The 26,500-nt window shown below is 34.0% G+C and overlaps 1 long non-coding RNA gene across 2 annotated transcripts; it reads right to left on the bottom strand.

The window, feature by feature from the left end:
- Window positions 1-22,530: 22,530 nt before the first annotated feature.
- LOC110007067 (uncharacterized) lies at window positions 22,531-24,979 on the bottom strand. Of its 2 annotated transcripts, none has more exons than XR_002280587.2 (3): window positions 24,677-24,979; window positions 23,321-23,400; window positions 22,531-23,242 (listed from the first exon to the last, which is right to left on the bottom strand). It is a non-coding gene; the product is annotated as an uncharacterized LOC110007067 (long non-coding RNA). The 2 variants fall into 2 exon arrangements; XR_002280586.2 differs by having other exon boundaries at window positions 23,321-23,403; window positions 24,677-24,965.
- Window positions 24,980-26,500: the final 1,521 nt, after the last annotated feature.

Raw genomic sequence — 26,500 nt, 5'->3', positions numbered from 1 at the left:
GCACATGTGGGCCCGACCCACATGCCACACGGTTGGCCCATTTACACTATGGACCCCTATGGAGTTTTATAAATAAAAAATAATTTAATATATATTTGAATTTTTTAGAACTTTGTAAAATCAATAACTGTATTTTTGTAAGTCCAAAAATCATAAATAAAATATTGAGAGATTCATAAAAATTCAAATAATAAAACTAAAATCATTTCAATAATAAAATGAACAGAATTAAATTAATATGATGGAAAAATGATCCATATGGTTTTAGGAATTCAATATGTAATTATGGGGTACTTTACCTTCAACTGTGGACTACAGACCACATTTGTTTTATAGAACCGACCAAATGTTTCCCATGACCCACAGACCAAGCAGGGGCTCACTAGCGGGTCACCAAAGTCTGGCCGATGAGTCAAGGGGTCGCAATCCCAATTTGTAGATTACAGGTCCTCCCCTAGAGACAAGTCAAGGTCACCACGACCTGATGCGACGATAGCTCTATGGTGCATAAGGGTATCTCTCGCATATGCATACGCTTCACCCAAAAGGTGGATAACTTGCTTTCTCGAACGATCTATCGATATGCATGCCGTGTGATGGATCATGGATAAGGTTTTGGCCCCTGTTTCTATAGACCTACCATCACATACAATGGTCACACATTCCCTCTGCTCACTCATCTAGGCATAAGCTCCGACCTCATCAAGGGCTAATACAAAAACCCTTCTCGATTTATTCTTTATGCCCAAGTACTTTGGGTTTTTCAATAGACTGGCCTAAATCGTCAAGCACAATCCGGTATCAGCAAACATCATTTACTTAGTATGGTCCTCGAGGGACCACACTCCCACTGAATTTATGTTCAACTATAATAAATGTTTTCATTACACACTCATAAAACCTTTAAAGACCACATAAACCCAACAAGGACAAGATGATACTGAGTTTTGGAACTGGACAATTGCCGAAACTCATAAATTTTGTGCCAACCAAAAATATTGCGGGGTGCATGTCATACATTGTGATGAACATGGAAAAACATGTGGCCCATGAGAAGCAAGTTGTGCCACACTCAGCACGATGTACCAATATTTTTTGAAAGTTTCCATAAAATCTCATGAATGATTCATAAGCATGTTATGCCCAAGGATAGTTCAGTAAGCTGGCGATATCAGACCCTTTAAGATATCTTATGTGGGGTACGAAAATCCGATAGTGGAGCACCCGATGATCAAGAATAGCGCTCGTCAAAAAGTGAGAAAACAACAAGTTGCTCGTCAAAACGTGAGAAAACAAGCTTCATGGTGGTAGTTCTAGGATATCTTCATCTTAGGAAGAATTTAAAATTGAAAAAATATGTAAAAATATCATTCATCTTTGGTACAAGATGGTCACAATTAATCTTGACCATTTGATGTGAAATTGGGTGGTTGCATTTATTTTATGGACCAAATTCAAAGTTCAAAAGAAATTTTTTCAAACTTTATGACACACCCAAGCTATCAGATTTCACATGAAATGATTGTAAATAATTGTGACCTCCCTGTACAAAAAATAAATCGTAATATACAATCCCTTCAAAATTACCTGGTTAAATTATTTTAAGCCCTACATCGAGTTACAAAAGAATAATGCCCCAGAACACGATAGGTAGCCCGATCATATTGTTCCGTGTTCCTCAATGACAATATCGCCAAAGGGCTCTAACTTAACTAATTACATTGAACAAACCCATGGATACCAATCAAATTCCAACTAAATTTCTCTTCATCTGGGATGCGCCAAATAAAATCACATAAAACATTAAAAGAAAAAGCTAAAAAAATAGGACCAGGCTAGTCCAAACCGGGCAGGCCATGGCCTAGCCCCTATTTTTTTTGGGTCGGCCCTACCGTTGACACCCCTTTCACCCTTTATGGACATACAAGTGAAAATTCAAGCATTTCAATAACTACATCAGAAATTTGTTACAATTCTTTCCCTTTCTAATAGAAATTGAAAGAGTTAAAATTGACGATAATGAAAATGGGTTGGTATTGTGTCCAAAGGACGCTTAAAAGGTGCGCAAACGCCTTTTAATGGTTCAGATTGAATCATGCTCATCCAAGAACCAATAATAAATTTTATTTTTATTTAAATATGATATTAATCTAAAATTTGGTTTTAGGTCCATTGTTGTATGTAAGATGGAACAAAATTAATAAAAAAAAAATATTTTAAATTAAAATATTTACCAAAATAAATTTAGAAGTATTTTAATTATTTTTTATTTAAAATAATTTTTAATAATTTTTATTTAGTTATATTTATAAAAAGTTATTGTCTAAAAAGAAACTAGTTATTTTTTGGGATTGTATAGAATGAGATAATTTACCTTTGATACAAGGTCATCACAATCTATTTACCTTTGATACAAGGTGGTCACAATGACTTACAACCATCTGATGTGAAATTTGATAGCTTTGATATGTCACAAAGTTCAAGAAAATTTTTTTTGAAGTTTGAACTTGGTCAATGGAATAATTGCAGCCATCCAATTTTACATCCAATTGTCGAGATTAATGTGAGCACCTTGTACCAAAAGTAAATTGTCTCATTTTATACTTTTCCTTACATTTTTATACAAAGAGGTCATAATCATTCTTGTCCCCTAAATTTAAAAACGGGATGGTTGTAAGAGTGTCATTGAATAGACACAAAATCCCAACAAAATATTCTTGGACTTTGTGACTCACCCCAAGCAATCGAATTTGATATCTAATGAGTGGGAATGATTGTGACATCTATGTACAAAAGATAAATACTCTTTTTGTAGACAAACCCTTATAAAAATACATTTATACTCCAAAATTCAGATAAATATCTTATTTAAATAAAAAATAAAAATACAAATAAAATACAAAACTAATTCTCAGCCATTGAAAATGACCATATGAGATCTATACTACTAGAAGGATGCTCTTGCACCCTTCCACCCGTCCACATGACATGAACATGATACTTTTCCTTATTTTTAATAAAGTAAAAACAACATTTTCATATAAATTTACATGTAGAACCGCCTATAACTTTATCACAAATAATTTCATGAGGGACAATGCTAAATATTAGATAATTCATTATCAAAGATTAATTTTCCATCACGACTCCGAACTTTGGGTAATATAACCTCAGCCTAGCGATGAAAATAAGAAAGTAAAAAAATATACACGCATAATCTATATGTTGTGTTGTATAATTCATGCGTAATACTATTACCTCTAAGATTAGATAGAGAACGTCCAATATTTGCATGGGAGTGGTTTTGGTTGTATAGTAATATAATACAACACTTTTAAAAAAGCATATTAAAAATTTGTTTGACCCAAATTTTAAATAAAAAAAGTTTATATAGAGCCGAGGCTCTAAACAATCATATTAGAGCCCACCTCAAAAAATTTACTAGATGAGGTTGTTTTGATGCTCAAATATCATCAAATTGATCTTGACATCAAGATGCATGCACATGAGAAAAAATAGAATTCAAGTTTTGAAAATAGTCCTGTAACGCATTATTGGACTGTTTGTTTTCAAGATTTTGTTTTCATAGATCTGCTCGAGCTACACTATTTTTGAAGCTTTAAATTTTATAATTAACGATGAAAATATATTTTAAAACCGTCACAAAGATTTTCAGTATTGAAACCATATTTCTCAACACTATTTGACAGTGTGCTTTACTTTGATTGTTTAGGGCCTCGGCTCTATACAAATCGCACTCAATTTTAAAATGTAGATCCTTTTCATTTTAATAAACAAAAAAAAAAAAAAAAAATTGAAAACATATCCTAGAGACTGTTTTTTGGCCCAATTAACATAGTCCCTCCATTGTGGTGAGATACTGTTTTTTAGCCCAATTAACATAAGGCTTCTATTGTGGTGAGATACTTAGATCTAGCCCTTAAAAGGATCTTTTTTCTTTCAAAATTTTTTAGATCACATTATTATCATTAGATTAACGGGTATGATCCTATGTAATTTAGATACACAGGTTTCGTGTGATTTTAGTTTGTGAACATCCATTTGGAGTACCTCGAGATTAGTAATTCTTTTTTTCAATGATTAACCTCCTCAATAAGTCAAAGGCATAATTATCTAAAGAACCCAGTATCTATTCGACCAAGCCCGTATATGTAGAAATGTGGGCTTCTTAATAAATATATTTTTAATATGTATTTTTGGACTTAATTTTTAAGGACATGTAATCTCTAATATGGAGATCATGAATATGAAAAAATAAATAAAATTTAAAAACTATAAATATTAATTATAGAAAGAAAATAATGGGACCATTAGTTTCCATTGTTTTTTATATGGAACACCTACTTGCATCCATCTTTAAGATGGATGCTTTACACTCTTTGGACCGCATATGTAGTCATGCGGTCTAGCCCGCATGAAACAATTTTGTTTATCTAAAATGCCCTTTCCTTTGACGTTAAAGTATATTTTAAACTCTTTTAACATCCCTCGCCTTCCATGTTGGATTTGGAGCCATCTAAAATCACTCACATAAAGAAATCCATATTATGTGTGATTGAGATATTCCCATATTATGCGAGATTGAGATATTTCATTATTATGTGAGATTGATATATTAATAAGTTTCCTAAATGGAATAGAAATAAATAGGAATTGGACTATTGGATATGATATAAGTGTCTATCAATAAGAAGTTTTTTATTTAGTATGGATTCTTGAAACTGCAGAGAATTTGTGTGTCTTATTTGGGTCATGTAGCAATGGTGGTTCATCAAGAGAGAGGAGGCAAAGCCTACCATGTAAAAGATCCAAAGTCCTCTTAAAGAAAAGAGCTTTTTATGGAGATAAACATTGTGATTGTGTCTCTTAAAGACTGAGATGCTTGTTTATGGGTGGTTTCTATTTTAGTTAAAGAGATTTTAGTTAGAAAGAAAGCAAAAAGTAAATAAATAAATTGAGAGTAGTTTAAAAAGGTTTGATATAGTTTTATGTTTCAAAATCTTTGATGTAACATTTATTAGTGTAGTGAATTTATACCCGTACAAAAGAGGCAAAGCCTACCATACACAAGATGCAAAGTTCTCTTAGAGAAAAGAGCTATACAGATAAACATTGTGATTGTGTCTCTTGAAAATTGAGATACTTGTTATCGTAGAGATGCGTTATGGGTGGTTTCTACTTTAGTTAGAGAGGAAATAAAAAGTAATGAGAACGAATGGAGAGTAATTTAAAAAGATTTAATTTAATTTGATGTTCCAAAATCTTTGTTGTAACATTTATTAATATAATGAATTTATACGCAGTAAATGTAGCCCTTTCGAGTGAACTATCATTCGTGGGGCACGAAAATCGACCGGCCTGCTTCCGCGCACATCGTTCCCTGCGCACGTCAACCAATCCTCCTCCATTCCTCCACCAAAAATCCCGGCCTGTCTCTCTAGCCTTCCTTCCCACTTGAACCAATTCCAATCCCTCTCCCTCTCTTCTCTGCTAAAAATCCGCACTTCTCTCTCACTAAGATCTACTTTTACTTGATATCAAAACCTCTCCCTCCCTCTGCCATGGATCTCCATCTCCCTCTCTCCGCCCCAAAACCTCTCCCTCTCCCACTCTGAAGCCTCCATTCCCGCTTGAACCAATTCATCTTCCTCTCTCAAGCAATCCCTCTCCCTCCTCTGCCAAAAACCCAATGCTACAAGCATGACCCACATAAATCACAACAAACCAGCCACAATTACATGAGGAATTGGTGCCATTATGCACCCTATTTTACTTGTGAACAAATAGAAAGTACAATTTAAAGAAGAAATTATTATCAGTAGCGAAACAAATGGAGTTCGATAGCCTCTTATTTTTCAGATCAAATGTAAAGGGGGAGACAACCTATGGAAGGGGAGGGCTTTTGGGGGGACGAGGGAAGGCGAGAGAGATTATTGGCTTGGGTGTGCATTTGGATGAGAGAGAGAGATGAGATGAGAGGAGAGAGAGGGTGTACGGGAAAGACAAGGAAAAAATGGATTTCAAATTATGAAAATAATATATCTTGTAACACATTTTTTAATTATCAATTTTTGATCTGCATTGCTTTTGAAACTTTAGACTTTATAAATAAATATAAAAAATATAATTTTAAGCTATCACAAAGATTTCCACTATTGAAACCATAGTTTTCGATACTATTTGAAAGTAGGCTCTAATTTGATTGTTTAGAGCTTAGGCTCTATACAAACCACACCTTTTTGTTTTTGTTCTTAAAAGGGTACACTGGTAAATCGGGTAAGCCCTGATTGAGAGATTTAATATCGAGATTAGAGCCAAATCTGACCGTCCACTAAAAATAAAAAAAGATTTTGAATTTATAAAAACCTAAATTTTGAAATTTACCAAATGGATGGTGCGGATTGGGGAACTTATTTTGACTCTGTGAAGTACCGATTAAATTTTTTTTTTTTTGAAAATATTTACATACAAACCATATTGGAGTATCAATTACAAAATGTGATCGTATTTGTTTAAAATTACGGTTTGTAACCCTTTTTACGGCGTGAGTAAAGCAATCAATTACAAAATGTGATCGGTATATTCCGTTAAAGAAAGCCCTTTGCGTAAATTGCTTTGAATGGGCAAATCAATCATTTGTCTTTGGGGATCCGACCTTAATCCTCTCATACCTATTAATTGGTGGACCTAAGATGCATTTCTTCTAGCTCCCGAAAAAAACATTATATAGACTGGATTAAAAGGATCAGTCATCCTGAAATTTGGATTCATTTCTTGTTTCAAATATTCACTTGTAGCATACCATATCTCAATTGGATGGCGTAAAGTTTTTTCCAAATTAAAGGCGACACCCAAACACTTATATAGTTATCCGTTGTTTGAAAATAAGAGAGCAATCCTCAAAACCAACGCGTCATCATTCTTATTGCATAAATAAATAGTCTCTTTCAACCTTTCTCTCTCACGCTCTCTCTTCCTCAAACCATCTCTGTCACTCACGCTCTACCTGCCCCAGACCATTTTCTCAAAACCATCTCTCTCGTAACCCATCTTTCTCCTCTTACAATATGGGAATAAATAGGGCGAAGGAGAACGGGTGGGTCTCTCACGCCATCTTTTTCTCTCACGCTCTCCACACCATCTTTGTCAAAACCAGTGTTTTAAAAAACGCCGATTCGACTCGAAAATCGTAAGAAGTGGATCGTATCAGCTAAAAATCGAAAATCGTCCGGTTCTGGAGAGAACCGGACGATTCTGTACAGTGACTCGCCGATTCACTGTACGGAATCGGCGAGTCCGAATAGTGAATCGGCGAGTCCCGTACGGAATTTTTTTCTTTTTTTTTTTTTGTAATCCATGATAGATTTTTTGTAATACTTGATCGATTTTTTTGTAATCCATGATCGAATTGTTTTTGTTTTTTTGTAATCCATGATCGAATTTTTTGTTTTTTTGTAACCCATGATAGAATTTTTTGTAATCCATGATCGAATTTTTTGTAATCCATGATCGAAATGTTTGTTTTTTTTTCTTGTAATCCATGATCGAATTTTTTATTTTTTTATTTTTTTTTGTAACCCATGATAGAATTTTTTGTAATCCATGATCGAATGTTTTGTAATACATGATCGAAATGTTTGTTTTTTATTTGTAATCCATGATCGAAATGTTTATTTTTTTTTTTGTAATCCATGATTGAATTTTTTGTTTTTTGCTTTTTTTGTAACCCATGATAGAGTTTTTTGTAATCCATGATTGAATTTTTTGTAATCCATGATCGAATTGTTTTTTTCTTTTTTTTGTAATCCACAATTGAATTTTTTGTTTTTTTTTGTTTGTTTTTTTTTTGTAATCCATGATCGAATTTTATGTAATCCATGACCGAATTTTATATAATCCATGATCGAATTTTTTGTAATCCATGATTGAATTTTTTGAAAATTTGTGATTTTTTTTTTTTAATCCATGATCGAATTTTTGTTTGTAATCCATGATAGAATTTTTGGAAAATTTGTGATTTTTTTTTTTTAATCCATGATCAAATTTTTTTTTGTAATCCATGATAGAATTTTTTGAAAATTTGTGATTTATTTTTTTAATCCATGATCGATTTTTTTGAAAATTTTTTATTTTTTTTTTAATCGATATTATTCAAAGAGAAAATGAGAGAGATGATGATTCTGAGGCCACCCTATCCCGGCCATATTATTCACATATCGAGTCCCAACAACAACAGTGTAGGGATGAGCACGACAGTGCAGGTGAGCATGAAGGATGGACAATCTTCGAAGATTTTAGATTGGGAACACAACAAAACACTAACACTCAGGGATTTGAGAATAGTCAGACGCCTGCTAATATCGATGATTCGTTTTTAGATCGAATCAATGAATTGTTCAACGAATTCAATCAATGGCATCAGCGTGACCAAGAAGAACAATAACGTCGTCTATCATTTTATTTTTAGATCATATGTTACTAATTTTATGCTTTATTGTAGTCCATGTATGTTGATATACTTATTCCATGATAATTATATGTTTATCCTTTTATGTGATGTAAATTAAATACTGAATGGCGGTTCATGTAGGGAAAGAACATATCAATATTCGCATATTCATTCAAAAACATGAAAATTCTTAATGGAGTACCCTCATTTCTTATTGAATTCCTAAAAAACAATATTTATAATGAATTTTAATAATTTTTTCGGATTTTTTTTAAGTTTTATTCTGACCGATTCACCAGATTCTCGATCCGAATCGCCGATTCACCGATCCGAATCGATTTTTTGAAAACCCAATCCGAGTCACCGATCCGTTTTTTAAACCATTGGTCAAAACCAAAACATGTCTCTCGTAACCCATCTCTCTCCCTTACAATAGGGGGAGGGGGAATAGATAGGGTCAAGGAGAACGGGTCTCTCACGCTCTCTCCCCTAAACCATCTCTCTCCTCTTGCCTTACACTCTCCTTCAACCCATTTCTCTCCCCAAACCATCTCTCTCCTTTTACAATAGGAGAATACACTAGTCAAATAGATGGGGCGGTAAAAGAAGAATAAAATGGGTAAAAGAAGAATAAAATAGGCAAATAGATTGGGGCCAAAGAAAACGGGTGAAGATGAGTTCGTGGAGTGCGTTGGACAGCTCGCCGCCGGTTCTTTGATGCACGTGAAAGCTAGGGTTTTGCAGGAGGAGACCAGGTTTTGAAGGGGAACATGTACTTAGACATTTTGCTGGAGAGGAAGAAATTAGACATTTTGCTGGAGAGGAAGAATCAGGCCGTTTTAATGGCGAAGATCAATGCCCCTCTGAGAAACAATATCGGCGATCGCAGACAAATACTCCCACTTCAATTTCAGGAAAGACAGAAAAAGGTCTTCAAGAAGTGGAGAAAAGTAATTCTCAAATCTGTGTTTTCGTTTTTTTTGCAAAAGATTTTCTGGTTTTGCCTTTTAGAGAGAGAGAGGGAGGAATTCAAGATAACCTCTGCTCCTGCATTCTTGAAAGAAAGCGGTCAATGGATAATGGTGAAATTGAAGAGAAAATCCCCCTGCTATTTCGCATTCACTCCTCAGACCTCTCTCTCTCTCACTACCCCTCATTGTGTAATTGACCCTAATATGGTCCATATATAAATTTCTTTTCTTGAGTTCGATGATTGAGATGAAAAAGGGCTAACCCCCAATATGGTCCGTATATTTTTTATTTTATTTGATTTTTTTATTATTATTATTTTTATTTATTTATTTTTATTTTATTTTTGTTCTTTTTGAGATTGATGATCGAGATGAAAAGAGTGTTTGTGCATCATTTTAATTTATTTTGATCGGCTTTATCAGCTTTATAAATAAATCTGACAGGAAAAATAATTTTTTAGCTTTTGGGAGAAAATAAATTGATCTATTTTTAGCTCAAAATAGAGAAAACAATATCGGGCCCAAAAATTCCACCCCAAAATTTGGATACAAATGACAAAAATTGATAACAATTATTTCCCATTAATCTTTTTCCAGGATCCAAATGGTCACTTAGCATATAGAATATTTTTTCTTTGTTTTAATTAGGAATCAAATGATGGTTGGCAAGAACATGGGTGAGCTAGGGGCACCTCAACCACTGAAAGCGCGTTTAAAGTGATTTCTGATACATATCTCAATCGTACCTTGTTACCACTTATGCAAATAAATTTTATGGTTCACCCATATATCCGTATTAGGTAGTTGAATCGTTAATATGGATCATCAAGATTGGTCTAAATTGGTGATTCAAAAAACAATAAATAATAATAATAATAATCGGATTTTGAGGGATCTCAAAAAATATTAGATAAATTTAAAAAGAGGAAAGAAAATAAAATTTTATTTTTTTCTATTTCGGTTGTGGGGCTGTTGGGATCGGTGATCACGTATCTATCCAAATTTCTAGGTTTTAAATCACTAATTTTAAGATTAGTTGAATGATCATCTTTCATGGGTGCGAGGTTCGAACTATAGAGATTCATTATATTTCCAACATATTCCTCCATAACCAACATTTACATGGAATATCAAGCGGGTTTCGTATGCTAAGATTTCATGTTCAAATAAAAAAGATATGGTAAAAATGTAATGAAATCAAAATAAAGTAAAATAGGAACTCTAATGATACAACCACACGTTATAAATTATAATTAACGCACCATCAACACACAATATAGTGATTCACTCAAAATCCGGTTACATCCACGGGCAACGGGAAAAAAAATGATTCACCATTAATAGAAGAAATTTACAAGTTTATGGGTTTTGTAGAGATTACCTTATATAATGGTAAAGAATCTCAAATTGATATTCCTACTACAATAAAATCATCAATCAACTCTTTACTTTATCTCCATCGACTAACACTGTCAATTTCTTCCAAGTTTGTGAGTTTTGTAGATATTACATCATACAATGGTAAAAAATGCTCAACTTGACATTCTTACTGTAATATCATAATCGATCAACTCCTTGTTTGATGTCTATTTACTAACACTATTGTCGTAAGGAAATCTCGATGAAATCTAACACAATACAAATCCACTAAGAAGCTAGAGTTTGTCAAAACCTCATCTCTATTCTTCTCGAAATCTCATCCTTTTCTCTTCACAAAGACCTCACTCACTTGAAAACCCTGCATTTATCTCTCTAAATGGGTTCTAAGGCCTCCATAAAAAAAGGTGTTCTTTTATAATTTTTAAAAATGCCTTTGTGATTAGATAAATGTTATAAATTGGATGGGAGGTGATTTTGTATCATCATCTCAACAATATCCACCTTGATGCAAAATCACATCCTTACCTAGTCATCTATAATTGGTTGTTCATCCATTGAAGAACCTAGATAACTAGCCAATGCCGCATACTCTCAAACCCAATAAACTCCATGAGAATGTATGGCTTAACTTCCTCCTTGAACCCCTAGCTTGCGAAACTAGGAATCCCAAATACTGGGATCTCACCCAAGACCGTGTACACAATTAGATAAATACGAAATAAATATGCACAAATATAAATTGAGTATAAGAAATAAAGCAAAATACAAAATCACACCACAACAATACAAGATTTACATGGTTCGCCCCGTAGGGCTACATCCACAGCATCGACAAGTAGAAATCCACTATCTTAATGAAGATTATAATTTTATGTTCCAAAAGATATACCTCTATTAAAACATTGGTCAAATACTTCACCGATCTTCTCTATTAAACACGTTCTCATGACTGAATAATACTGTCGATCAATCTTATCTTTCCCACCACTATACCGTTCCTAAAAAGAGCACCTTGAAAGCAACCTAGAGATTTTATGACGCAGTTCAAAATTCAATGGCAACAACAACAGGCAATTATAATTATATTTTAAAGAGATACAAAAAATTGAAAAGAAATAAGCAAGAAGACAGCACAAACACTGGGAGTCGAAACATCCTCACGCGCCATCAAGAGTAAATAAGAAACAATAAAGAAAAAATGTTCTCTCTCTCTCTCTAACACTTTATTTCATTCCATAAAATATAACCCATTTTATTTATAATTGTTTACAATGACGATCGGGATGATCTCTGAAAGAGATTTAGCCAGATCCGATCTACAAACTGATTTTAAAAGTGAGAGATAGAGAGTGGGACAAACAAATTCAGATATGAGGCCAGATCTACTCAAAAGTGAGTAGATCTACTCTCATATCAGTAGAGGAGCCAGCATTGATCCGAAATACGAAATACAACAGAAAATGTATTAAAACGGATTTAATTCTAATAAAAATAAATAAATATAGGAAAGAAATGCAAAAAAGAGTGAAAGAATCCAAACCGGGACTCCCGAGGCTTCGAGACCACACTCATATCAAGACCGGCTGAGTTTATGTCGTGCGTCCTCTTTGTCCCTCTTCATGTTTTGACTAGGCCTTAGCTTGGTTGGATGGATTTCTTAATCTACGAGCTACATGTGACTTAAAGCTAAGGTTTTTCCTAGATATAGGCTTTTCTCAGGTCTCACAAACTCAAAGTTTTCTCTAATCACACGAGCTAATAAGGTCTAAAGAGTCTCGCCTAAAATGATCCCAAAATGACATTTTTTATAAACTTAACATCATCTGGAATGGATAACAAACCATAACCAGAAGATTTCCCAACCTAGACTGCTGTTTTGGTGGTCCAAGGCTTGACCAAAATCGTTAAGGTTCGTTGAACCTGGCAAAAAATGATTCCGGAGGGGTTGGCAGGTAGAAACTGCGAATTTTGAGCAGGCGGAGGTGGGTCGCCTAGACCAAATCTGCTCAAAATTGGTAGATTCCAGTTTAAGGTGATTTTCGGGCTTTTGGGATGCTGCTCGCCAAAAATCAACCAATTCTTGTCTTGGCTGATTTTAGGGATGTCGGGATACTGCCTGTAAAAAGTTAGCCAATTTGGATCAGTTTTAGCTAGGCACCCAGACCAAATCTACCTATAATAAATAGATTCCCGTTCTTAGGAGGTCTACTAGCTCTTGTGATGCTGCTTGCCAAAATTTGGATCAAAACGAAATGTTTTTCTATTTTTAATTTTTTTTTATTAAAATAAAGTGTTCTATAGGATTCTGGATCACAAGACAAGCAGTATGAACTATGGAGGTCTATAGCCTAAAGATTTATGGAGATAATGTGGTATAATTTTCCTTGTATATTGTTTGTGGCAAAGATTCTTGTTCCAAAACTTCGCTGAAATTCGGCTGAATTTTTCACGACATACTAGGTTCCTTAAGATAAGATAAGATAAACAGGAATTAAAATAAAGGGTGGGTCATGCGCGAAGCTTCGAGGTCGGAGCAAAAGAAGGGGGAAGGGAGAGAGAAAGTGCGACGCGACAGGCTGGTGGGGTAGGGGCCACTTGATGATGACGTCATAGAACTGGCGTCATAATATATGATTCCCCTAATGCCCCCATGCTTACCACGTCTGACGACTGCTGACCGCCAAGCCTTTGAATCCCTCGCCGCGGATGCTGAGGAAAGGGGACCGCACCCCACTCCCACTCATAATCTTATACGGCGTGCTTCCACGAACAAGTGAAGACGGAGAGGAGCAGAAAAAGCGGTGTGGAAAATCTGCTGTTAAGGAAGGGAGAGCGTAGAAGACTGTTCTGTATTCTTTTGTTTTTTTTTTTTGAGAAAGTGCGAGCCTTATTAAAACTGCTGTGTATTAGATATAGAAAAGCAGGCAAAAAAAAGTTCTTAAAAGAGAGCGAGAGCGAGAGCGAGAGCGAGAGGGAGAGGTCGAGAGAGGTCACATGAGAGAGGGTAAAAGCAAAAGCTATATGGGAAAGGTAGAGAGTATCGAACAGGCGTGTAAGGAAAAGAGGACTGATTTGTTGTGAGGTTTTATCTAATGAGATAGAGAAAGAGGCTCAAAACCCACACTTGAAAGATAGAGAGAATCCCGAGAGAGAAAGGTGGAGCATATAAAGATCAATGGGCTAGAAATCAAGATAGGAGTATCATATAGAGAGGTCTTCCAGGGTGATGATGGAGAGAAACATGTACCTTACCTTTTTAAGGAGAAAGACGCGACGCGGATGATAGAGAGAAACATCTACCACAACAGAGACATAACGAATCGCGGAGAGAAAGAGGGAGGGATGGAAGGACAGAGAAAGAAGCGAGCGGCGAGCAGCTGGTCTTCGACATCGCGGTCTGATGGAGATGGGAACGGAGGAGAGAGAAAGAAGATGGCGATGACATGCCCAAGCAGTAGCACTAACAAGATCAACAACCCCAACAACCCAAGCGACGAAGAGGTAGAAGAGTTCTTCGCAATCCTGAGGCGGATCAAAAAAAGCAACGCATCTCTCCTCCAAAACAACCATCGCTCCACCGAAAAACCGCTTTGGAACCCTTCCTTTGAGTGGGAAGACTTCGCAACTGAAAATAGAGGTTTGGAGGCCCCGATAAAAGGTTTTCCGGCACCGCGAAAGAGCACCGTGGACAGTGGGAGAGCAGAAGACGGCGATAACCTACGAGGAGGGAATCAACAGATCGGGACCGTTGGTGATCTCGATCTCAACGCTGTTCCACTCACCGATAACTAATTTAAGGAGAAATTATTATATGATGTAAAAAGGAGAAAAGGAAGAGGTAAAAGTATTAGTATACTTAATTTCACTTTTCTTCTTTCTGTAATTTTATGTGCTGTTGAGATGTAGGGCGCTGATGTGATCATACTTTTTATTTTTGTTTGAACGCCGTATTTTCTTGTAATCTTGCTACTTTGACGGTAGTGGAATTTCGTCAAAATTTAACGGAGAAAAGAGGAGTTGCGTGGCGGTTTCACTTATTCTACAGTAGAAGGTTGGAGGCACACGCAATGGAATCTTGGTGGTTTAATGGTCGCTTCCTTTCGTTGTGTGAAGTAGCGTTCCCCTTTTTCTTTATGGAAACGGCAAAAGATATGTTACATGGATTTGACGTCAAAAATTCCTATAATCGATCATTCAACTCGACAAGTTTCCTATGATTCCGAATGCACCTATTTGATTAAGTCCTCACTGAGCCCGCCAATGTTCCGGGCCGGGCCTCGGGCTTTCCTGCCACTATCGGGCCTGTATTTGGACAAGTTAAGCTTTGGGGGCCTTGGGGGCCGAGCTAAGCCTTAATGGGGCCGGCTTGAAAGTTTGCCAAGCAGAGTGGGCTGGCCCGATAAGCATGAAAACATTTTGCCCTGGCTCAAAAAATGATTGGCATTTAGAAGTAATTTTTTTGTTTTTTACTTTTTTTTAGATATTCACTATTTAAACTTTTCATGTTTGTGGTAAAATAAATAGATGCTAAAATATTTTTAGAAAATTTAAAATCTATTCTCTCAATAAACTGATTTTCTCTCTCTAGAAATAAGTCTTTCTCTCCCTAAAAACATATTTTCTTTCTCTAAAAACTTAATCTCTTTCTCTCTTTAAAAACCCATTTTTTCTCTCTCAAAGCTCAATCTCTTTTTAAAACCCATTCTCTCTTTTTCTAAAATCCCAATCTCTCTTTCTCTTTCTAAAAACTTAATCTGTTTCTAAAAATCTAATCTCTATTTCTCTCTAAAAACCTGTTCTCTCTTTAGAAACTCAATCTCTCTTTTTCTAGAAACCTCTTATCAGCTCTCTAGAAACCCAATCTCTCTATCTAAAAACATCATTCTCTCTTTTTCTCTAAAAGCCCATTCTCTTTTTAAAACTTATTTTCTCTCTCTAAAAATTCAATCTCTCTCTAAATACTCATTCTCTCTAAAAAAAACCCAATCTCCCTATCTAAAAACGTAACCCATTCTCTCTATCTAAAAACGTCATTCTCTCTTTTTCGCTAAAAGTCTATTCTCTCTCTAAAACTTATTTTCTCTCTCTAAAAACTCAATCTCTCTCTCTAAATACTCATTCTCTATAAAAAAACCCAATCTCTCTTGCTCTTTCTAAAAACCCATTTTCTTTCCAGAAGCCAACCTGTCTTGCTCTCTCTAAAAAACGTATTCTCTTTCTAGAAACCGAGTCTCTCTTTCTCTATTTAAAAACTAAATCACTCTAAAATCCATTTTCTCTCTCTAAAAACCCAATCTCTCTCTTTAGAAACACATGCCCTTTCTTGAAACTTAATCTCTTTCTCTCTCTAAAAATCCAATCTCTCTTTCTAAAAAATATTAAATTATATCAAACTATTAAATTTGCTAAAACATATTTTAGCAAATTTTTTTTGGCTTACTACAACCAAGAAAAATTTAAAAGGTGAGATAATAAAAATAAAAAAAATAAAAAGAGAGAGAGAGAGAAAATAATGCTTCCTAATGGGCCAGCCGGGCCCAAGCCCAGGCCCACTCCAATAGAGTCTTTTTTAGCCAGACCCCAGCCCAGTGGAAGCCTGTGTCCTCTATATCTAAATTTAATATAGAGAAATACTTTTTAATCAAAATTTTGAGAAATTTATAATTTTAACACAGGTGCGGTTAGCATTCGGATGCATTTGTAGTTGAAGAGGTAGGATGCGCCTTAAAATTTTATCATGGTATATAATTTTGATGTAAAAGTTTTTTAGGATTATCTTAAAATCTAATTTTATATCTAATTATAAAATTTTAAGTTTAAAAAAATGTTAAAATCAAGTAGATCTATAAACATATGAAAATCTTGAAAATGAACGGTGTTGATAATATGTTGTAAAATGAAATATTTTTAAGACTTAAAATCTTTTTATTTTTCATGGTCATACATCTCGATGTCGAGATGATCAATCAAAAGACTTTTCAACATTAAAACTAAATTTTTAGATGGATTTTTTAGGTGCATCCGTAGTTCTACATTATAACGTTGCATCCTTTTTCCTTTTGGCAGTAGTAACTTGAAAAAAAAAAAAAAAGTTTTGGAGTTATCATAAAAATAAAAATAAAAACTTTTGACATAATTCTAACACAGTCAATTTTAAACCTTTTGGAGCTATCGTTTCTCAATATCCATCCATCTCCATGATGGCTGCGACTTGCAAGGAATGCTATTGTAGAAATCAATGGTTTTAAAAAACGGATCGATGACTCGGATCGGGCTTCCAAAAAATCGATTTGGATCGACGAATCTTCAATTCAGATAGGGAATCGGGTGAATCGGTTAGAATAAAACTTTAAAAAAATCCAAAAAAATTATTAAAATTCATTATAAATATTTCTTTCTAAGAATTCAATAAGAAATGAGGGTACTCCATTAAGAATTTTCATGTTTTTGAATGAATATGCGAATATTGATATGTTCTTTGCCTGCATGAACCACCATTCAGCATTTAATTTACATCACACAAAAGGATAAACATATAATTATCATGGAATAAGTATATCAACATACATGGACTACAATAAAGCATAAAATTAGTAACATATGATCTAAAAATAAAATGATGGACGACGTTATTGTTCTTTTTGGTCACGCTGGTGCCATTGATTGAATTCGTTTAACAATTCATTGATTCGATCTAAAAACGAATCATCGATATTAGCAGGCGTCTGACTATTCGCAAATCCCTGAATGTTAATGTTTTGTTGTGTTCTCAATCTAAAATCCCCGAAGATTGTCCATCCTTGATGCTCACCTGCACTGGCGTGCTCATCCCTACACTGTTGCTGTTGGGACTCGATATGTGAATAATATGGCTGGGATAGGGTGGCCTCAGAATCATCATCTCTCTCATTTTCTCTTTGAATAATATGTTTTCTCTTTGAATAATATGGATTAAATAAAAAAAAAACAAATTTTCAAAAAACTCGATCATGGATTAAAAAAAAAAATCACAAATTTTCAAAAAATTCTATCATGGATTACAAAAAAAAATTTGATCATGGATTAAAAAAAAAAAATCACAAAGTTTCCAAAAATTCTATCATGGATTACAAAAAAAAATTCGGTCATGGATTAAAAAAAAAAATCACAAATTTTCAAAAAATTCAATCATGGATTACAAAAAATTCGATCATGGATTACATAAAATCCGATCATGGATTACATAAAATTCGATCATGGATTACATAAAATTCGATCATGGATTACAAAAAAATACAAAAAAAAAAAAACAAAAAATTCAATCGTGGATTACAAAAAAAGAAAAAAACAATTCTATCATGGATTACAAAAAATTCAATCATGGATTACAAAAAACTCTATCATGGGTTACAAAAAAGCAAAAAACAAAAAATTCAATCATGGATTACAAAAAAAAAAACAAACATTTCGATCATGGATTACAAAAAAAAAACAAACATTTCGATCATGTATTACAAAACATTCGATCATGGATTACAAAAAATTCTATCATGGGTTACAAAAAAAAAAAAAAAAACAAAAAATTCGATCATGGATTACAAGAAAAAAAAACGAACATTTCGATCATGGATTACAAAAAATTCGATCATGGATTACAAAAAATTCTATCATGGGTTACAAAAAAACAAAAAATTCGATCATGGATTACAAAAAAACAAAAACAATTCGATCATGGATTACAAAAAAATCAATTAAGTATATTACAAAAAAATCTATCATGGATTACAGAAAAAAAAAAAAAAAAATCCTTACGGGACTCGCCGATTCACTGTTCGGACTCGTCGATTCCGTACAGTGAATCGGCGAGTCACTGTACAGAATCGTCCGGTTCTCTCTAGAACCGGACGATTTCTGATTTTTTAGCCGATACAATCCACTTTTTACGATTTCCGAGTCGAACCGGGCAAGTCCGGTTTGACTCGGCGTTTTTTAAAACACCGGTAGAAATACATGCCCCTGCGCACCAACTACTATTCGTTGAGATGCATGTATACGAAAGAGAAAAGATTTCAATTTCTAAAAAGAAAATTGTCTCGTGCGGTCGGAACCGCATGACTATATCTGCTGTCCAAAAAGTGTAAAGCATCTACCAATGATGGATGCTAGTATGTGTTCTGTCTAAAAACAATCCAACGTAATGATTCAAATGTTTTTTTACTAAAATTATTACTTTTAATATTTAAAATTTAACTATCATTTCAAATTCATGATCTCCATGGTAGAGATTATATGTCCTTGAAAATTAAATCCAAAAATCCAACTCAAAAATAGATTAATTAATCGGCCTGCACTTTTACATATGCACTTTTACATAACAGGCTTGGTCGCATCGAAGCTGGGTTTGCACATTATCTAAACTATCTATTTCCAAAGTTTTGAAGTGTTTATAGCAATGTTTGAACAATTCTGATCTAAATTGGAATCGCCTTATCTACATCAAGAATCGTCAACTCCAAATCGGTTCCTTTAAAATATCAGGAAAAACATCATGTTCCCCCTATGACATGGTTGGTTAGTTTTGATAGAGAACCGGTTAGAATCGACCTCACTTTCTTTTCTTTTCTTTTTTTTTCATTTTTTTAATATCTAGTTCAAAAATCCAAATCGCTAATTCGCTAAACTAGATTGAAAATCTAGGTGCGATCTGGATCACTAAACCATGTTTTTAAACCTTGTTTCACATATTTACTTCATCTAAATTATTTTTAGAGTTTTAAATTTCATAATTAGAAGTAAAAATGAATTTTTAGGCTATCATAAGGCTTTCAATATCAAAACCATATCTTTTAGCAAGATTTACAGTTACACTTTACTATGATTATTTAAGGTTGACACTTTATATAAACCCCACCCTTTTTTATCGTTGAATAAGTTACCATTATTAAGAAACTTGAAACAGTTGTTTTTCTGTACAATAAAATTGACTATATACCAAAACCTAGAACTTTTTATTTAAAATCATTCAATTGTTTCAATTTGAGAGAATATTCAACTTCTTCACATACCAGGGTTTAAAACCGTCAATCCGGATCAAAATCGCCCATTCCATATTAGGTTTAAAACAATCAATCTAGATCGAAAACGCTCATTCCGGATAAAATATAGGTGAGAAACCCCGTACGCGTTTGCGTCCTCCTATCTCATCTTTTATAAGCTTACACCAAATCAGTTCCTTTAAAATATCAAAAAACGTCATGTTCCCCGTATGACGTGGCTGGTCAGTTCTATCAGAGAACCAGTCAGAACCAGCATCTTTTTTTCTTTTTTTTAAAAAAAATATTGTTTATGTTTTTCACTTTTGTAATATCTGGTTTAGAAATCCAGATGCCCGATCTGCCGAACTAGATTAAAAATCTAAGGGTGGATCTGGATCATGGAACCATATTTTTAAACCTTGGTTCACATATTTGCTTCATCTATTCTATTTTTAGAGTTTTAAATTTAATAATTAGAAGTAAAAATGAATTTTTAGGCTTTTCATTTATCAAAGCTGTATCTTTTGGCAAGATTTACAGGTGCACTTTACTTTTATTTTTCAAGGTTGACACCATATACAAACCCCACCCTTTTTTATCATCAAATAAGTGACCACTATTAGGAAACTTGATACTGTTGTTTTTCTCCGCAATAAATTTGACTAAATATCATGACCTAGAATTGTTTATTTAAAATCATTCAACTGTTTCAATTTGAAAGCATATTCAACTTCTTCACATAACATAGTTTAAAACCATCAATCTAGACCAAAATCAGCCATTCTAGATTGGGTTAAAACTGTCAATTTAGATCAAAATTCCCCATTCCAGATCGAAAATAGATAAGCATTGGTTGCCAATATATCGGGAACCAGCCAATTGCACCTCTAAGTCGGCACCATTACCGGTTCCCTTGCTCTACTTCTTACTTCAAAGTGAGAAACCATGTACGCGTTTGCGTCATCTCGTCTTTATAAGCTTTAAGGCCCCATTTTCCTTCCCTATGTTGGATAAAAGCTCCGCATTGCGCCATGTAATTCATTCAAATAATAAAATTGAGCCTAACAAGAAAATTGAGTTACCACGTTCACTCAAGCAATTCAAATCCAACCACGTTAAAATAAAATTGAACCCAACATGAAGGTTAGAGCGGTGATCGGAAAATAATTGACAAAATTTAGAAAAATAATCCAAAAAAAAAATTTAACTAGCTACTTTAGTACATGAAAAGATCAAGTTAAAATGAACCAAATGAAAATTTAGAAAAAAAATTAAGAGAGCTATGTAACAAATTAGGGAATTCCACAAAAAAAAAAAAAGATGGAAAAAAAAAATACTTTGATCCTTAGACCTTAGACTTATGCAACTTTATTATAATAAAAATACGAATGCAAATAAATAAATTAACTTTTTGCAAAAGGGGAAAATAAGAAATGAATAGACATGAACGCGTATTTTTAAAGTGCAAGTCATAATGGAAGATTATAAAAAAAAAAAAAAAAAAGTTTGAGAGATCCATTTTGCAATGAGTTGCATTTTAAACTACATCTTGACTATAAAATGGATGTAGTTGTCAACAAACACTCAGGCATGAAAGAGGTTCTATACATTTTTTGATAAAAATCTACAATGCAATACTCCCCATTTCTTTAAAAAGATACGAAACTAAATTTTCAAGATATTTTAGTGATTTTTTAAAAATTTTTAAAGGTGGGATCCAGACAAGCCAATTGATTTACTAATCCAGATCGCCGATCTCCCGATCCAAACTAATTTTCCAAACAAACGAACCAACCAATTGATTTAATAATCCAGATCGCCGATCTCCCGATCCAAACTAATTTTCCAAACAAACGAACCGAGTTACCGATCCGTTTTTTTCTTTTTCTATTTTAACATTGGATAACACCAATGTTTGTACTAATGAGGATTGTTAAATTAAGATTATCTAATTATTTCAATTTGAATATACGACTTGTGCGCATGGAGTCTTTTGATAAGAACATTCTTTATGCTAGTGAGTTGACTCGGCAATTGAGTGGTCTTTGTTTACTGGTTCAGGTAAACGGCGAGCTAGCTGTTCACTTCATACATTAACATAAGCAACTATTTGAGAAATGATATCGTCAAGACCGTATTTCAAGGACAACTCCAGATGGTTTCACGTGCCAAAACGCTTCTCAAGGTCATCTCACCCTCTGTTGATTGATGCGGAACATTGGCTAGCCCAATCCTACTAATAGGTTAACCAAGTTTAGAGAGGTTGATAAACAAGAAGTCTATCATTTATCTGCATTAGGATTCATTTAGGTAGTGTTTGATAACTTTCACTCCAGTTTGTTTCTCTAGAAAAATTTCATGTCGTAGACTATTTTGGATTTTGAGGTACAGGTGAAAATTGGTAGTTTAAAAGCTGGGAATCATGTCTAATAAACTGTGGTGCTGGTAATTTTACGTGTTTGCCAATGAAAAAGCTGTAAAATGCATGTTTAACTGTTCATTATATATTTCATTAACCTCATGTGCGAAATGCATATCTTGCATTTCTTGCTACAAACCATTTACTGCATTTCTTATGTGCTTGGAGACTTCATAGAGGTGCCAACCCCTCTAATTCGACCAACATTTACATAAATACGTAACAAAATTGGTTTTCTTACCGTCAAATTTTTACTCAATGCACAAGCAGCCTACAAGAGCAAACGTATTCAAGTTACTTAATAAATATATACTTAAAAAGTTTCAAAGCTAACCATTTCATTTGGCCATCACACCAGTATGTGACAAAAGATAAGTTGGCCTCCTTTAAAATAGTAACACGAAAGTTATCACTTGAAGAGAGCGAGAGAGAGAGATAACAAATTTAACGGCACATACATATGTGGATACACTAACAATTTTGTCTTCGATATCATTCCTACGTTTGTGCCATAATTTGCTCCTTCCATTGTTCCCCAAAATTATGGGCATACCTACTTTGAGAATGATGCTCATCAAGTTCATCACTTTTAGATTCATTTTCTTCTTCCTCTTCATCGCTTGCGCGCAACTCAAGATCTCTCCTCACTTGTCTAAGAACTTGATATTGAAATGCTCCATCTTGAATAGAGCTTTGTGTTGTTCTCATTCACATATAATTGTGCAAAATACAAGTTGCATTTACAATCTTAACCTGTGTCGTAATTCGATATTGAAATTGGGACCTCAAAATGAGAAACCTCGCTTTCCAGACTTCAAATGTGTACTCCACAACATTTCTTAATGACAAATGCCTATGATTGAATAGCTCTTCTAACTTCCTCGAAGATCTCCTTCCCTGGGTCTCACTAAGGTGGTACTGTGCACAACGATATGGGTAATGAATCCATGAGTAATAGGGTACCCCGCATCCACAAGGTCATATTTCCCTACACCAAATATTGTCAATATATTAGTGTATTTGTCATACGTAACTTGTATAATTAATAGCTCAAGTATTTTTTCACCTTGAGACACTGCTAATAGATGCTTGTCCTGCTCAATAACATCACCTAGAATTCTAGAGTCTGCTGCATAACCTTCCCACCTGCTAGTGTATATGTAAAGCAAATGTTAAAATTAACCACAACCCAGATATTATGAGATAGCTCTCCTTCCGTTTACTGTATCGCTTTTGCAGTGACTTTGGAACCCAAGCATGAATGTGGGTCCCATCTAATGGTCCGACACAATCCTAACATGATAATGCCTAGGTAAGAAATTGCAACAATACCTTCACCATTTATTAAATCTAAGATAATGTATACAATGTTCACCTTGAATTAGGATCAAGGCCTCATGTTATTCTTAACATAACTGCTTAACTTGCAAATTGTTCCAAGTCAATTCTAAGTCATGCATGTGACTTGGCAACTAGTTAGTAATTGAGTTAACTAGATCAAGTCACTGCAAATCGTTGCACTTGCCAAGTTCCATAACATATACAATTAATTTCAAGACCAAAAAATACGAGACTATATCTCAAAATGAAAAGGCAACTATACAATTTATTTTTAGTTAGGTAAGCAGCAAATCAAAATCACATAGACTTAACTACCTAGAATCAATTTATGGTTAAAACCATAGAATATTGCTAATGGAGCTACCCACATGGGGCATAAGAAAAAACCGTCTTGTTACAACCAACATTTCGACAATTTTCCACAATTTATATAACAATCACAAATATCAGAGCACGCAGAGCATGTGTATCATTTGCTTTGATAACGCAATTTTTAAACTCGAGTACTCTTTCCAACACTGCTTTAAATGTTATATCTTTATAATAACCAAGAATCTTAACGTTAACATCCGATTAGCATAGGATTAGACAAAGTGAAACTTTAAAGTCTAATTCCTTCTCAAATTTCAAGAATGCAACAGTTTTATCCATGAAAGAAGAGCACAAGCAAAAGCCCACTGATACTACTGCACACACAGGAAAGCAAAAGCAAATCATGAATCGCAACAAAGCCCAAACGGTGATTTGCTTAGGAGCTTATTTGGTTAGCTACTGCTTAGTGTTTAACTAGTAAGGGTAAACAATGCAGTTAAGGAAAGAAAAACAGACGGAGACTAAAATCCTAGAGAGAGATAGAGAGACAGAGACGAATGAATGTCTGATGCATAAAGTGGATCTAAGCGACTTGGCTCATTCTAACAGTGCTGGCAAGCTCATCAATAGGAGGATAGATGCACAGTAGCAGTGAAAAAACATGAGACAATACAAGACAAAAAATCTAGGGTTTTCATAGATTTTAGGTTAATCAAAATACAACAGAAAAAGTCCTCAATAGCAGTTAAAAATCCTCAATATCACTCACTGATTTTTGTTGGAGATGGAGCAGAGTGGGCCATTGGGTGGTAAATCGAGCGGAGGTCACAAAGAGCTCAGTGGCTGGCGTGGTTCTCATTTCCTCTGTTCGGGATTAAGGGCATCAAAGATATAGCTCAGTGGCTGGCGTGGTTCCCATTTCTTCTGTTCGGGATTAAGGGCATCAAAGATATAGCTCAGTGGCTGGTGTTTTAGGGCCTTTCTTGGTGAGAGGGTGCAATTTTCCCTGAAACTTGCCTGCCCAGGGACACCCTTGAGTTTCTCTGGGGAAATCTTCGATTCCGACTTCTCCTTTTGTCCTTTTCAGAACAGGTTCAAAAAAAAAAAAAAAAAAAAAAAAAAAAAGTCTTGTACTTTTCAACGACTTTTTCCTCTTTATGCCATTATCAAAATTTTTTATTTTTTTTTATTTTTTTATTTTTTTTAATTTAACCATCATAATGCATAATGAATAGTAATATAAGTGAAATCTCAACCATCCAATCTTTATTAAGTTGTCCAAAATATATATCATTATCTGAATTGAAATGTATTTACCTAATTGATATCCTATGTGACTGTGCACGAGGAGATGAATGCACATCTCTTCCTCAATTGCATGTGGTTGATACCTTTGGGGCATATTTTACCACTCTTTGGGTGCGTTTGGGTCACACCCCAGTGTGTCTCATCTCTCTTCAACGTATACCAATTCCTTCCTTGGCCTTAAACTAGGGGCTATGGCTTCAACAACCTTATGGTCCATCTGGATCAAGAGAAACCATAGAATTTTAAGAACCATTGCGATTCTAAGGATAAAATTAAAACCATGGTTATCTTTTGGATCAAGAACCACAAGTGGTTCAAAGCCTATTCTTTTTTGGAATTCTGGTTATATTGGCTACTGTTGTATAAATCTACCACCTCTTAGGTTGTTCGTGCCTCGCTTTGGAGCCCCCAGAGCCACGCTGGATCAAATTAAACTTTGATTGTTCATTGGGAAACCCAAGGACAATCGAGGTTGAGGGCCTTTTCAGAGACCATTTTGGCTCCATCATCTCTGCTATCTCTAAATGAATAGGATTTGCTAAAACTAGTGGTTAAAAAAACGGATCGGTGCCTTGGATCAGGCATTCCAAAAACCCATCCGAATTGGTGAACCGGCGATCCGGATCGGGAATAGTCTGAATTAATCTTTCAAAAAATTTCAAAAAAATTATTAAAATTCATTATAAATGTTCTCTTTTAGGAATCCAATAAGAAATGAGGTTACTACATTATTAACTTTCTTTCTTTTCATCAATTTGTGAATATTGAGATGCTATTTCCCTATATAAACTTATATTAACCATTAAATTTACATCACATAAAAGAAAATCATAGAATTATCATAGATAAAATATATAATTATACATGGACTATAATAAAGAGTAGACTAAATCAATAAAAGAATGGTCACTAAAATCTCGTTTTGGCGAAAAACCCTAGTTCGCTAAAAAACCCCAAATTATTACAACCTAACTAACTATAATCCAAAATTATTACAACCTAACTAAGTAATTGCTATATACTGAAATTATAGTTATTAGTTTACATTTTATAATTATTTCATTATACAAATAATAACAAATTCAAAATATTTTATAATATTATCTAATTTAAAATATATTATTGACAACTGTAAGAAAAATAATAAATTACGTTTATAATGTAAAAAATAATAAATAAAATAAAATTTTTGGTTATCAATGTAAAAATTAATAAAATGCATACAGATTTTGGAAATAACACTTTAATTTTTCAAAAATTTATTTTTTTAGGTTTCTATAATAAA

Source organism: Amborella trichopoda, chromosome 13 (genome assembly GCF_054954075.1).
Source record: "Amborella trichopoda isolate Santa Cruz 75 chromosome 13, AtrichopodaSantaCruz75HAP2 v2.0, whole genome shotgun sequence".
Taxonomy (NCBI): Eukaryota; Viridiplantae; Streptophyta; class Magnoliopsida; order Amborellales; family Amborellaceae; genus Amborella; species Amborella trichopoda.
The sequence above is the reverse complement of the archived record's forward strand: the minus strand, read 5'-3'. Positions and strand labels throughout refer to the sequence as shown.